Source organism: Bos grunniens, chromosome 14 (genome assembly GCF_055505025.1).
Source record: "Bos grunniens cultivar Pamir isolate PY7600 chromosome 14, Bosgru_T2T1.0, whole genome shotgun sequence".
Taxonomy (NCBI): domain Eukaryota; kingdom Metazoa; phylum Chordata; class Mammalia; order Artiodactyla; family Bovidae; genus Bos; species Bos grunniens.
The window spans coordinates 14,555,278-14,568,591 of NC_141178.1; the positions used below are offsets into that span (position 1 = coordinate 14,555,278).

General features: G+C 41.3%; 1 long non-coding RNA gene across 7 annotated transcripts in view; it reads right to left on the reverse strand.

The window, feature by feature from the left end:
- The window catches only part of LOC147359077 (uncharacterized), a 49,394-nt gene that overhangs the window by 6,952 nt on the left and 29,128 nt on the right, over positions 1-13,314 (reverse strand). For 2 of the 7 annotated variants that reach the window (XR_015140514.1, XR_015140515.1), the window contains exons 3-4: positions 9,456-9,519; positions 5,513-5,569 (exon numbers count right to left, since the gene is read on the reverse strand). This is a non-coding gene — a long non-coding RNA (uncharacterized LOC147359077). Of the gene's footprint in view, positions 1-2,042; positions 2,211-2,306; positions 2,465-5,512; positions 5,570-9,455; positions 9,520-13,314 lie in introns of those variants that run through there. The other 5 variants (XR_015140513.1, XR_015140516.1, XR_015140522.1 and 2 more) reach the window with 5 other exon arrangements.

The window sequence follows — 13,314 nt, forward strand, 5'->3', positions numbered from 1 at the left end:
TTTTTTAACCAGAAGAGAAAACCCCAGGTAAACATTCATTCTCCTCCCTGTGGCAGGGGACAGAAAGAGAGAGCACAAAAGTCATAACAGAGTAAGGAAATTAACCTGGCATGGTGATGGTGATGAGAGTTTTCATGATGGGACATCATAACTGTCATTTGGGACAGAATCACCTACTGCCCTGCTTAAATGATGTGACTGTGTAAGAACAAGACTATGTTTGATAAGATGTTATGTGAAAATAAAAGTAAGCTACAGAATACTACGTGAAGAGCTGACTCATTGGAAAAGACCCTAATGCTGAGAAAAGACTGAAGGCAGGAGGAGAAAGGGATGACAGAGGATGAGATGGTTAATTGGGATTTCCCTTGTAGCTCAGTTGGTAAAGAATCTGCCTGCAATGCAGGATACCGAGGTTCAATCCCTGGGTCGGGAAGATCCCCTGGAGAAGGAAATGGCAATCCACTCCAGTATCCTTGTCTGGAAAATCTCATGGACAGAGAAGCCTGGTGGGCTGCAGTGCATGGGGTCACAGAGTCGGCCACGACTGAACGACTAACACACACACAAATCAACGGACGTGAGATTGAGCAAGCTCCTGGAGATGGTGAAGGACAGGGAAGTCTGGCTTTCTGCAGTCCATGGGGTCACAAAGAGTTGAACACGACTTAGCAAGCGAACAACAGACTACTAAGGTCTTCCTAGGTGACTCAGTGGTAAAGAATCCACCTGCCAGAGCAGGAGATGCAGGTTAAATTCCTGGGTTGGGAAGATCCCCTGGAGAAGGAAATGGCAACCCACTCCGGTATTCTTGCCTGGGAGATCCCACGGACAGAGGAGCCTAGTGGGCTACAGTCCACGGGGTCGAAAAAGAGTCGGATAAGACTGAGTGACTGAACAACAGCAACAGATTATTATACTTGATGTTGTCCTAACTCTATTTAAAAACAGGAACACAGGTGCTTTACAAAAACCCTTGTGGGGAATGTCATCAACTTTTCAACAGTGATCATCTATGGCTCTTGAGACTACAGGTATTTTTAAAAGATTCTTTTCCATTATGGTTTATTATAAGATAGTGAATACAGTTCTCTATACTATGCAGTGGGACCTTGCTGTGTGTCCCTTCTTTATATAACAGCTCACATCTGCCAGCCCCAACTTCCCACTCCATCCCTCCTCCAGCCCCCTCCCCCTGGGGAACCGCAAATCTGTTCTCTACAGGTAATTGTTTTTGCTTGCTTGCAGTTTTTGGTATTTTATCTATTTTTTTGTATTGAGCACATATTGCATTTATAGTAAGAAGCAGTGAGCTTTATTCAATAATAGTAAATAAATAATAGTAAATTAAAAGATGAGACTATGTGCAGGAAGAGGGCACGAGCTGGACCTAAGAATCAGATCAATCAAGCCGTGAACTTGCAGAGTGAAGATGTGGACATGGTCGTTCCTTATTCTTTGCCAGTTTGACAAATGGAAAAGGTAATAACTCAGTGTTTTTAATTTTTCTTATTTTAACACCAGTATTATTGAAGCCTTCTCTTTTGGAAAAAATCACTGAGAAAGCACTGTGAGAGTCTGGCACACAGTATGATACCATCACGGGGCACCCACAGTATTCTCTGTATACACAAAATTCACATTTCTACCATCAGGGAGTTTTCCTCTAAAACTGGCTGAGCTTCCAATGAGTGCATAAATAAGGTTTGTAGAATTCTATGTTCCACCAGGGAATCTGTTAGCCTCGTGTAGAAAATCCAAACTCAGAGTGGGCCCATGGGTGGTAGGTGAGGTGGGTGGGCTTTGGAGAAAAACTGACAATACAAAGAGAAGGCAATCCCGTGGCTACACTTTTCATACGCACCTGGTACCCAGGTACCTCCATGCCAGCCTTTATGTTCCACCACTGGGCTAGGGCCAACCATCTGCCATCTGGAGGAAGCTGGTAGCAACCCTGTCCACCTATCAGAGGCGGGGTCAGTCACTGACAAAGAGTCAGGGCTTGATTAGAAAGTGACAAGTGAAAAGGAGGTGACTCAGACCTCACAGGGATTTCTGTGGCTCCTACTCTCTGGTGCAGACCCATGGAGAGTTTGTCCAGGAAGCCGAAAGAATCATTCGGTTTCTCAGAATCACAGTGAGGTGTCCCTCCAGGGATTCCCCTGAAAGTCCTCGCCCCATTTTGAGCCATGACTTGTTGACATTCATGCCTGTGGAAAGAGTGAATGTTAATATCTGTTAGGATCTCTCTACATATACGAGCCACTAAGAAAATGTTCCTGAGCTTCGGGATGCTGTTATCATACCTGGTATCATCATTACCGTCATTACTGACTTTCACTAAATCGATTGTGTAATCTTCATAGCATTTGATGACTATCCTTTGCTGAATCAATTTTCTGAACAAAATCTTCCTAGTCTGACTGTGGAACTGAATGAGGTTTTAGAACACAGCAAGCATGAGCTTGACGGCAGGTTCAGCAGAGTGTAGGAAATGAAAAACAAGAATACTTACAATTAGACAATGACCAGTGACAACTATTTTTTACATAACAAACACTCAGTGATACCAATAGCATTAATGACTAATATTTGAATTAATTCTATATTTTAAATTCTCATGTAGTGAAATCAACTCTGTGTGTGTGTACACAGCGCAATGAATTTTAATATTTGTAGGGATTCTCCTATCCACCCGCACATCAGGGTACAAAACAAATCCATCACCTCAGAAAAGTCCCTCATGTTGCTCCTTTGCAGTCACACTCTCCCCATTCTTACCCCTGGATACCGATCTGTTCTGTATAACTACAGTATTGTCCTTTGCACTAAGTTGCTTCAGTCGTGTCTGACTCTGCGATGTGATGGACTGTAGCCTGCTGGGCTCCTCTGTCCATGGGATTTTCCAGGCAAGACTGCTGTGTGCTATGTCGCTCGGTTGTGTCCGATTCTTGTGACCCCATGGAATGTAGCCTGCCAGGCTCCTCTGTTCATGGGATTCTCCAAGCACGAATACTGGAGTAAGTTGCCATTTCCTTCTCCAAGAATACTGTAGGGGGTTGCCATTTCCTCCTCCAGGGGATCTTCTGGACCCAGGGATGGAACCCACATCTCTTATGTCTCTTGCGTTGGCAAGGGAGTTCTTTACCAGTAGCACCACCTGGGAAGGTCTTATGGTCTTTTAGAGACTGTCATATAAGTGGAATCATACAGTATATAACCTTTTGAGATTTTCTTTCGTTCAGACTAATGCTTTTGAGATCCATGCAAGCCATCGCACGTATTAGCAGCTGGCTCGTTTCTGTTGCTAAGCAGTACTCCGCTGCACGCCCCTGCGTCATTTGTGGAAGGACATTTCGGCTGTTTCCAGTTTGGGGAAATTAAGAGTAGGGCTTCTCTAAATATTTGTGTGCAGAGTTTTGTATGAACACAAGTTTTTATTTCTCTAAGGTAAATGCCCAGGAGTGAGATTGCTGGGTCATACGGTCTATATTTAAAATTACGGGAAAGTTTCAGAGTAGTACTATTTTGCATTTCCATCAACTATGAATGAGAGTTCCAGCTGTTCTGCATCCTTGGCAGCACTCTGAGTTGTCCGTAATTCACCGTTCTACTAGGCATCTACTGATATCTCATTGTGACCTCAATTTGCATTTCCGTGATGGAATAATAGTGAACATCTTTCCTCATGCTTCCTTGCCATCCTTGCATCCTCTTTAGTGAAGTATCTGTTCATCTTTTATCTGTATTTTAGTTGGTTTATTTTCTTACTGTTGAGTTTTGAGGGTTTTTTAAATATATTCTGGATATAAATCATTTGTAGAAAATTTAATTAGCCAATATTTACTCCCCATTTGTTAGCTCCTCTTTTCATCCTCTTAACAAACAGTATATCTCACAGACAAAACGGTTTTAATTTTGATGAACTTTAACTTATGGTTGTATTCTTTTATGAATCATGCTTTTGTGTCATCTCTAAGAACTAACCCCAAGTTAAACAAATATTTTCTCCTGTGTTTTCTTCTAAAAGTTTTATAGTCTTAGATCTATGATCTATTTTGAGTTAAGTTTTGTATAAGGTATGATGTTAGGTCAAGTTTCTCTTTTTTTTGCCTATGGATGTCCAAATGTTCCAACATATTTGTTGAAAAGACCATCCTTTCTCCATTGAACTGCTTTTGGGCCTTTGTCAAAACTCAATTGACTATATTTGTGTGGGTCTATTTCTGGGTTCTTTATTCTCCTCCATTGACCTGAGTGTCTATATCCCTTTACCAATACCTCCACTGTCTTGATATCTGTAGCTTGATGTAAGTCTTAAAATCAAGTAGTGTGATTCCTCCAACTTCATTCTTCTTTCTCAAAATTTCATCAGCCAGTTTTCAATGAGATTTGCTATGAATCCAACACCGTGCCAAGCACCTTATATGAATGATCTCATTTCAGCTTCACAAAAAACCTTTGAGGAACTGCGTTGGTTCAAGTCTGCCAAGAAGCAGATGTCGAGGTGGATTTAAAAGTTCAAAAGACTTATTGGGGGCAATTTCTATAGAGGATGAAGGGGTGAGGGAGCAGGGGTAACAGGGAAAGATTTCAGGTCATGATGCTGTGAAAGGCCTGACACTGTGAAAGGAACAGATCAGGAAGGAGGCTGAAGCAGGAGGAGATGCAGACTGTAGCACAGCCTGGAGGAAATCTCAGCCAAGCTTACAAGTGAGAACAAAACTTTCCCGCTAGAGGAGCCCCATGTTGAGCAGCAATCTCCAGGTTCTTGTACTGGCCCCTACCCCACGTGCTAAGCTGTCGGTTGGAAGCAGCCTGAGGAATGTCTGGCCTCTCTATAAATGCTGCAGAGGAGTTAAAACTCAGAGAGATCTGATTCTAACTCTTATTATTTCCCCAAATGCAAATTTCATCTCACGATTAAATTTAATTGTAATATTACAAACAAAATAATTTGAACCCGGCCCCCCTTATTCAAAAATGAAGATCTCACTGTTAAAAGAGTTAGAAATTCTATGACATTTTTCTACTCTGGCAAGATCCAAATATTAGTAGAACTCAATATAGTGCACTTCTAATGGCTTTTAGATCCATTTCCCTGGCCACAGAACAGAACTGGACCTGGAATCTATTTCTTGACCTAGTTCCTCAGTTATTGATCTTTTTTTTTCCTTAATAACATTACCTCTTCCTCTTCTTCCTTTCTTATCTCTCCGTGTAAATTTCTTCAAAGATCAATGTCAACATCCACTCATATCCTCCTATCTCATCAACAGAAGCCAGCTGTCTTCTGTTTTATTAAAAACCACATTCAGAATCTCTTTAATCAATGTGCTCATTTAACATTTGTAATAAAATGCTAAAAAATGAAAAAGCTTCTGTATGATGTTTATCATTGACTGGCAAAACTTTCACTGCACTTTGATACTTTAGGGTACCCTGTTAAAGCATTCAAGATATTTCCATTTGTACCAGACATTTTTAGTGAGATTTAAACATGTATACTGACCAGCAGCTGGAAAATCAAGACTTTTTCTCCACCGATTTTTCACCAGTCTTTCTATTCCTTAGGAAAAGAAACAGAAATGTAAAAGGTGTTTTTAGTAACAGCAATGATAACATCAATGTAACTCCCATTTTACAGATGAGCAAAGTGTGGACCAGAAAGTTAAAGTGACATCTAAAGCAGAGATTGTGATGAAAATCCAAGTTTCATGACTCAAAACATGTGCTCTCTTCTCAATACATGAACGTCTGTAAATAGCATCATAATTTGTAAACAGAGAAGACAAACAAACCTTTAAAAAGTAAATAGTTGACAGAAGGTTTGGAGTGTTTGTGAGCATGGAACATGCTAGGCATCACATGTTTATGTAGGCGCTCAACCACTCACGCTAATGACAGAATAACCTCAAGAAGTTTCAGAAACAGTTGGATGAATGAACGAATGAATGAGGGCCGGCCCCAAACCCAAGCAAAGCCGCCACTGCCAGCATCAGAGTCCAGAGGGTGACCACGGAGTCCCACCCGTTTCAGATCATCTCTTCTGTTCACGATGTCACATTTTCCTCCTATTTGCCTTAAAATAGGTAAGCCTCTGCTAAGAGGCAGTGAATGGAGAGGGTTTTCTCCCAGCCCTGGACAAAATGCACTTTCCCTCTCTGGGAAGGCGTGGAAATGGGGGGTGGACCTTTCCAGAGAGCATATCTAGGTGAATTAAGTGCACGCAGAGCATCCTCCTTCTACCCTGCTCCCTGTGACCACCACCCCATCACTCAGCTCACCACATTGTCTGCACGTTTGTCTCCGTCATCACTGAGTGAGCAATGTGATTTCAGAAGCACACTCAACCATCTTTATACCCTACAGTACCCATCACAATGGGCTTCTCTGGTAGCTCAGCCAGTAAAGAATCCGCCTGCAATGCAAGGACAACCTGGTTCTATCCCTGGGTGGGGAAGATTCCCCTAGGGAAGGGATAGGCTACCCACTCCAGTATTCTTGCCTAGAGAATCCTCATGAACAGAGGAGCCTGGCAGGCTACAGTCTATAGGGTTGCAAAGACTTGGACATGACTAAGCAACTCAGCACAGCACACAGCACCCATCACAGCTCCTGATACAGTTGACACTCCTTAAGCAGTGGTCCAAATGAAGGAATGAGAAATAAATGATCAGTATCAGGGCTGGGTTTTCTAGTACTCTGATGAGGAAGAGGAGGAAGATAAAATGATGATGATGCCAATAATGATATCGGTTAACATTTACCAGCACTTATTATATACCAGGCAGTCTGCCACATGTTTCACACACACAATCTAATCGAATTCTCACATCAACCGTTACAAGGTAGCAATTTCCACTGATCACATACACATCCTAGGAAGCTGGGGCTTATTAGGGTTGAATAATCTGCTCAGGACCACACAATGAGTATATGGCAGAATTATGTCTGTTGGACTCCAGGGAGAGTAGCCTTAACTTTTATGTTATTCTGCTGGTCATACTGTCCAATCCAGAAAATGAATGCATGGTCCCAACCATGGTCTTTCAAAGAGGACAGGAAAGATTCCCTGAAGATCTGGGAACCAAGTCACCTTAGCAAAGGGGAAAAAAAATAATTTAGTGGAAGTTAGGGCTCCATCTTCAAGGAGCTTACAGCCATAATGAGATGAGATCAACATACATATTATATTAATGAGATGACCCAGACACGTGAAACTGACTGTCTTGATATCCACCCATTTATCTAGACAGCCATACCTCTACCAGTTGGTACGTACATCCTATATGCCCCACACTATGCTAAATGCTTTACGTGCGTGCTTAGTCGCTTCAGTTGTATCTGACTCTTTGTGACCCCATGGACCATGGCCTGCCAGGATCCTCTGTCCATGGGATTCTCCAGGCAAGAACACTGTAGTGGGTTGCCATTTCCTTCTCCAAATCTTTACATCTACTTTTAAAACAATCCTTCCAACAACTTTTAGAAAGTAGATATTATCTTCAATTATAGATGAAAACATGCTGGTTAGGAAAAGTAAGCAATTTGTGCTAGACCACAGAACTAAGAACAGGTGGTGTTTTGAGTTTCCGAGCCAGGTCACAGGACTGCAGACCCAACATGACAAACTGCATCCTCCAAGTACTCTGAACCAGGAATGGTAGAGATCTGGCAGTTACACCATTAAAGAAGAATGTGTTTCCAAAATGCAGACATCTTGATGAAAAATGAGGATTCTTAGCAAAGACTTGTAGATCGTGTATAAACAGTATTTTTCCAGATTGGCTAATAATTCAGCCAGGATCTTATGTACATAGGGAGCAGATAGATATTTTATCTTCTGCCCAAAGGTGATAGGTCTGTATAAGGGCCACATGAGGCATCCTGAGTAATGGGGTGATGGAACATGATGGGGATAGAAGTCCTATAGCCCAAGGACTCTGGAAGCCTGAAGAGCAGCAGGTCTGCAGTTAATGAGGGAATGATGAAGGCCAAGGGCACAATTTCAGCCGGAACTGGCTCTGTTTAAGGATGTGGAAGAATCATGTCTTGGAGACTTATTCTTGGAGGTTATTCTGCTTATTTTGTTATTCTGCTTGCTGCTGCTGCTGCTTACATAAGCAGAATGTTGTCTAGTAAAAGAACTAACATTTTGGAGCACTTAATATATGTGCCAGTGTTCTAAGCAAGTTTTACATGGTTTCTAATTAAGTTTTGCATGAATTATACCTCATTAAATTCTCACAACTAGCTATTAGGCAGTTGGCTCTCAAGAAAATAAAAAAGGATTGAAATAATGAATACTCTATGTATTAATCTGTGCCTTGGGTTAATTTAACTTAACAATTTGTTTGGAGCTACTTCCAGATGAGCATATAGTGATCTACTACATTCTTTTAAATGGATACATATTATTCTATAGTATTGATGTACCGTGATTTATAGAACTATTCTCTTGTCGTTCGATGTTTACGACATTTCTGTTCTCTTTATACAGGCAACAATCTAATGAATGTTTTTGTTCGTACAACCTTGTACACATTGCCAACATTTCTATGGGATAGACACCATCGTAGAGTGTCACTGTTCTTTTTTAAAAACGAAATACCCAAACTTTATTCGTTGTTGAGTTCAAGAAACAACTCTAACTTCTGACCTAAGTTGGCTTTTGAAAGATTCTTTTTCTGTTTTAATGTAAAGTTGAAAAACATTTTTTTCAAGATAGGAGGCATAAATTATAGGCCTCCTATTTGGATAATAGACCAAAAAGCTATGCATAATCATAAAAGAGCTCTAAAATTCTATTCTGTGCTTCAGCATGAGGCAAATAGAAATTTTCAGAATAATGAATATAATTTGGGGTGTTCTGATGTCAAGTTTAGGCTTTACATTTTATAGTAATGCTTTCCATTACTCCTATTTTCAAACTTTTTTTTTTTTGTAGATTTGTTCTCTTATACACGGAATAACAAAATATGGGGAGAAATTTACTAGTGACTCCTCACGTATTTTTTCAAAATACATATTTTGCCTCTGTACCTACTTTGATTCAGCTACCATTCCTAAATCCCCGAATTTGTCATTTCGGAATTAGAATGCAGTAGTAGCGGTAGTGGAGTGGGAGGTGTAAACTATTGGGAGTAAGACAGGTTCAAAGATGTATTGTATGCAACAGGGAATACAACCGCTATTTTGTAATAACTGCAACTGGAAAGTAACCTTTAAAAATTGTATACAAATAAAAAAATTAAATAAAGATGAGGAAAAGAAAAAGAAATGCAGTTGGTGGCTAGAATCTGTAGGAGGTGAAGATTTAAGCCAAACTACAATGTTGCCTGCGGGGTCCACCTCCTGTAAAGATGGCTCCTACACCCTGAAAGCATTACAGATAAGCTACTCAAATGTGCATCAACAGATGAATGGATAAACAAAATGGAATATATACTTACAGTGGAATATTATTCAGTCTTAAAAAGGAAGGAGAGTCTGACACATGCTGCAACTTGAAGGAACCTGTAGGACATTTTGTTAATTAAAATAAACCAGTCACAAAAATATACATTCGCTATGATTCCACTTACACGAGGCATCTAGAGTAGTTAAACTCAGAATGTAGAACGGAGGCTGCCAGTGGCAGAGTGTGCAGGAAATGGAGAGGGTGTAGATTTCAGTTTTGTGAGATGACAAAGTTCTGGAGATCTCTTTCACAATGTGAATATACTAACACTACTGAACTGTATGCACACTTAAAAATGATGAAGATGGTAAATTTTATGAGTATTTTATCACAATTTTAAAAGTTATAGATGGGGACTTCCCTGGTGGTCCAGTGGTTGGGAACCTGCCTTGCAGGGCAGGGGGTGCAGGTCTGAACTCTGGTCGGGAAACTAAGATCCTACATGCTGTGGAGCAACTAAACTTGAGTGCTGCAACTGGAGACTTTGTGCGCTGCAAGGAAAGATCCTGCCTGACCCAGCAAAGATCCTCTGTGCCGCAACTAAGACATGAGACAGCCAAATAAATAAATATTTAAAATTTAAAAAATAAGACATTTTAAAAAATTACAATGATTTAATCCAAATAACAAGGCATCTGCTAGACTCTGAGGCACCTACTCTCTAGTGCTCACATTTAAAGTTGCACTAGTCAATCTAATCACATGGACCACAGCCTTGTCTACCTCAATGAAACTAAGCCAGGCCTGTGGGGCAAACCAAGATGGGTGGGTCATGGCGGAGAGATCTGACACAATGTGGTCCACTGGAGAAGGGAATGGCAAACCACTTCAGTATTCTTGCCTTGAGAACCCCATGAACAGTATGAAAAAGCAAAATGATAGGACTGAAAGAGGAACTCCCCAGGTCAGTAGGTGCCCAAAATGCTACTGGAGATCAGTGGAGAAATAACTCCAGAAAGAATGAAGGGATGGAGCCAAAGCAAAAAGAATACCCAGCTGTGGATGTGACTGGTGATAGAAGCAACGTCCGATGCTGTGAAGAGCAATATTGCATAGGAACCTGGAATGTCAGGTCCATGAATCAAGGCAAATTGGAAGTGGTCAAACAAGAGATGGCAAGACTGAATGTCGACATTCTAGGAATCAGCGAACTAAAATGGACTGGAATGGGTGAATTTAACTCAGATGACCATTCTATCTACTACTGTGGGCAGGAATCCCTTAGGAGAAATGGAGTGGCCATCATGGTCAACAAAAGAGTCCGAAATGCAGTACTTGGATGCAATCTCAAAAATGACAGAAAGATCTCTGTTCATTTCCAAGGCAAACCATTCAGTATCACAGTAATCCAAGTCTATGCCCCAACCAGTAACGCAGAAGAAGCTGAAGTTGAAAGGTTCTATGAAGACCTACAAGACCTTTTAGAACTAACACCCAAAAAAGATGTCCTTTTCATTATAGGGGACTGGAATGCAAAAGTAGGAAGTCAAGAAACACCTGGAGTAACAGGCAAATTTGGCCTTGGAATACGGAATGAAGCAGGGCAAAGACTGATAGAGTTTTGCCAAGAAAATGCACTGGTCATAACAAACACCCTCTTCCAACAACACAAGAGAAGACTCTATACATGGACATCACCAGATGGGCAATACCGAAATCAGATTAATTATATTCTTTGCAGCCAAAGATGGAGAAGCTCTATACAGTCAGCAAAAACAAGACCAGGATCTGACTGCGGCTCAGACCATGAACTCCTTATTGCCAAATTCAGACTGAAATTGAAGAAAGTAGGGAAAACCGCTAGACCATTCAGGTATGACCTAAATCAAATCCCTTATGATTATACAGTGGAAGTGAGAAATAGCTTTAAGGGCCTAGATCTGATAGATAGAGTGCCTGAGGAACTATGGAATGAGGTTCGTGACATTGTACAGGAGACAGGGATCAAGACCATCCCCATGGAAAAGAAACTCAAAAAAGCAAAATGGCTGTCTGGGAAGGCCTTACAAATAGCTGTAAAAAGAAGAGAAGTGAAAAGCAAAGGAGAAAAGGAAAGATATACGCATCTGGATGCAGAGTTCCAAAGAATAGCAAGAAGAGATAAGAAAGCTTTCTTCAGCAATCAATGCAAAGAAATAGAGGAAAACAACAGAATGGGAAAGACTAGGGATCTCTTCAAGAAAATTAGAGATACCAAGGGAACATTTCATGCAATGATGGGCTCGATAAAGGACAGAAATGGTACGGACCTAACAAAAGCAGAAGATACTAAGAAGAGATGGCAAGAATACACAGAAGAACTGTACAAAAAAGATCTTCACAACCCAGATAATCATGATGGTGTGACCACTGACCTAGACTCAGACATCCTGGAATGTGAAGTCAAGTGGGCCTTAGAAAGCATCACTACGAACAAAGCTAGTGGAGGTGATGGAATTCCAGTTGAGCTATTTCAAATCCTGAAAGATGATGCTGTGAAAGTGCTGCACTCAATATGCCAGCAAATTTGGAAAACTCAGCAGTGGCCACAGGACTGGAAAAGGTCAGTTTTCATTCCAATCCCAAAGAAAGGCAATGCCAAAGAATGCTCAAAGTACCGCACAATTGCACTCATCTCACACGCTAGTAAAGTAGTGCTCAAAATTCTCCAAGCCAGGCTTCAGCAATATGTGAACCGTGAACTTCCTGATGTTCAAGCTGGTTTTAGAAAAGGCAGAGGAACGAGAGATCAAATTGCCAACATCCGCTGAGAGATCAAATTGCCAACATCCGCTGGATCATGGAAAAAGCAACAGAGTTCCAGAAAAACATCTATTTCTGCTTTATTGACTATGCCAAAGCCTTTGACTGTGTGGATCACAATAAACTGTGGAAAATTCTGAAAGAGATGGGAATACCAGACCACCTGACCTGCCTCTTGAGAAATCTGTATGCAGGTCAGGAAGCAACAGTTAGAACCAAACACGGAACAACAGACTGGTTCCAAATAGGAAAAGGAGTTCGTCAAGGCTGTATATTCTCCCCCTGCTTATTTAACTTATATGCAGAGTACATCATGAGAAACGCTGGACTGGAAAAAGCACAAGCTGGAATCAAGATTGCCGGGAGAAATATCAATAACCTCAGATATGCAAATGATACCACCCTTATGGCAGAAAGTGAAGAGGAACTAAAAAGCCTCTTGATGAAAGTGAAAGTGGAGAGTGAAAAAGTTGTCTTAAAGCTCAACATTCAGAAAATGAAGATCAAGGCATCTGGTCCCATCACTTCACAGGAAATAGATGGGGAAATAGTGGAAACAGTGTCAGACTTTACTTTTTTGGGCTCCAAAATCACTCCAGATGGTGATTGCAGCCATGAAATTAAAAGACGCTTACTCCTTGGAAGGAAAATTATGACCAACCTAGATAGCATATTCAAAAGCAGAGACATTACTTTGCCAACAGTTTCGTCTAGTCAATGCTATGGTTTTTCCTGTGGTCATGTATGGATGTGAGAGTTGGACTGTGAAGAAGGCTGAGCACCGAAGAATTGATGCTTTTGGACTGTGGTGTTGGAGAAGACTCTTGGGAGTCCCTTGGACTGCAAGGAGATCCAACCAGTCCATTCTAAAGGAGATCAGCCCTGGGATTTCTTTGGAAGAAATGATGCTAAAGCTGAAACCCCAGTACTTTGGCCACCTCATGCGAAGAGTTGACTCGTTGGAAAAGACTCTGATGCTGGGAGGGATTGGGGGCAGGAGGAGAAGGGGACGACAGAGGATGAGATGGCTGGATGGCATCACTGACTCGATGGACATGAATCTGGGTGAACCCTGGGAGTAGGTGAAGGACAGGGAGACCTGGCATGCT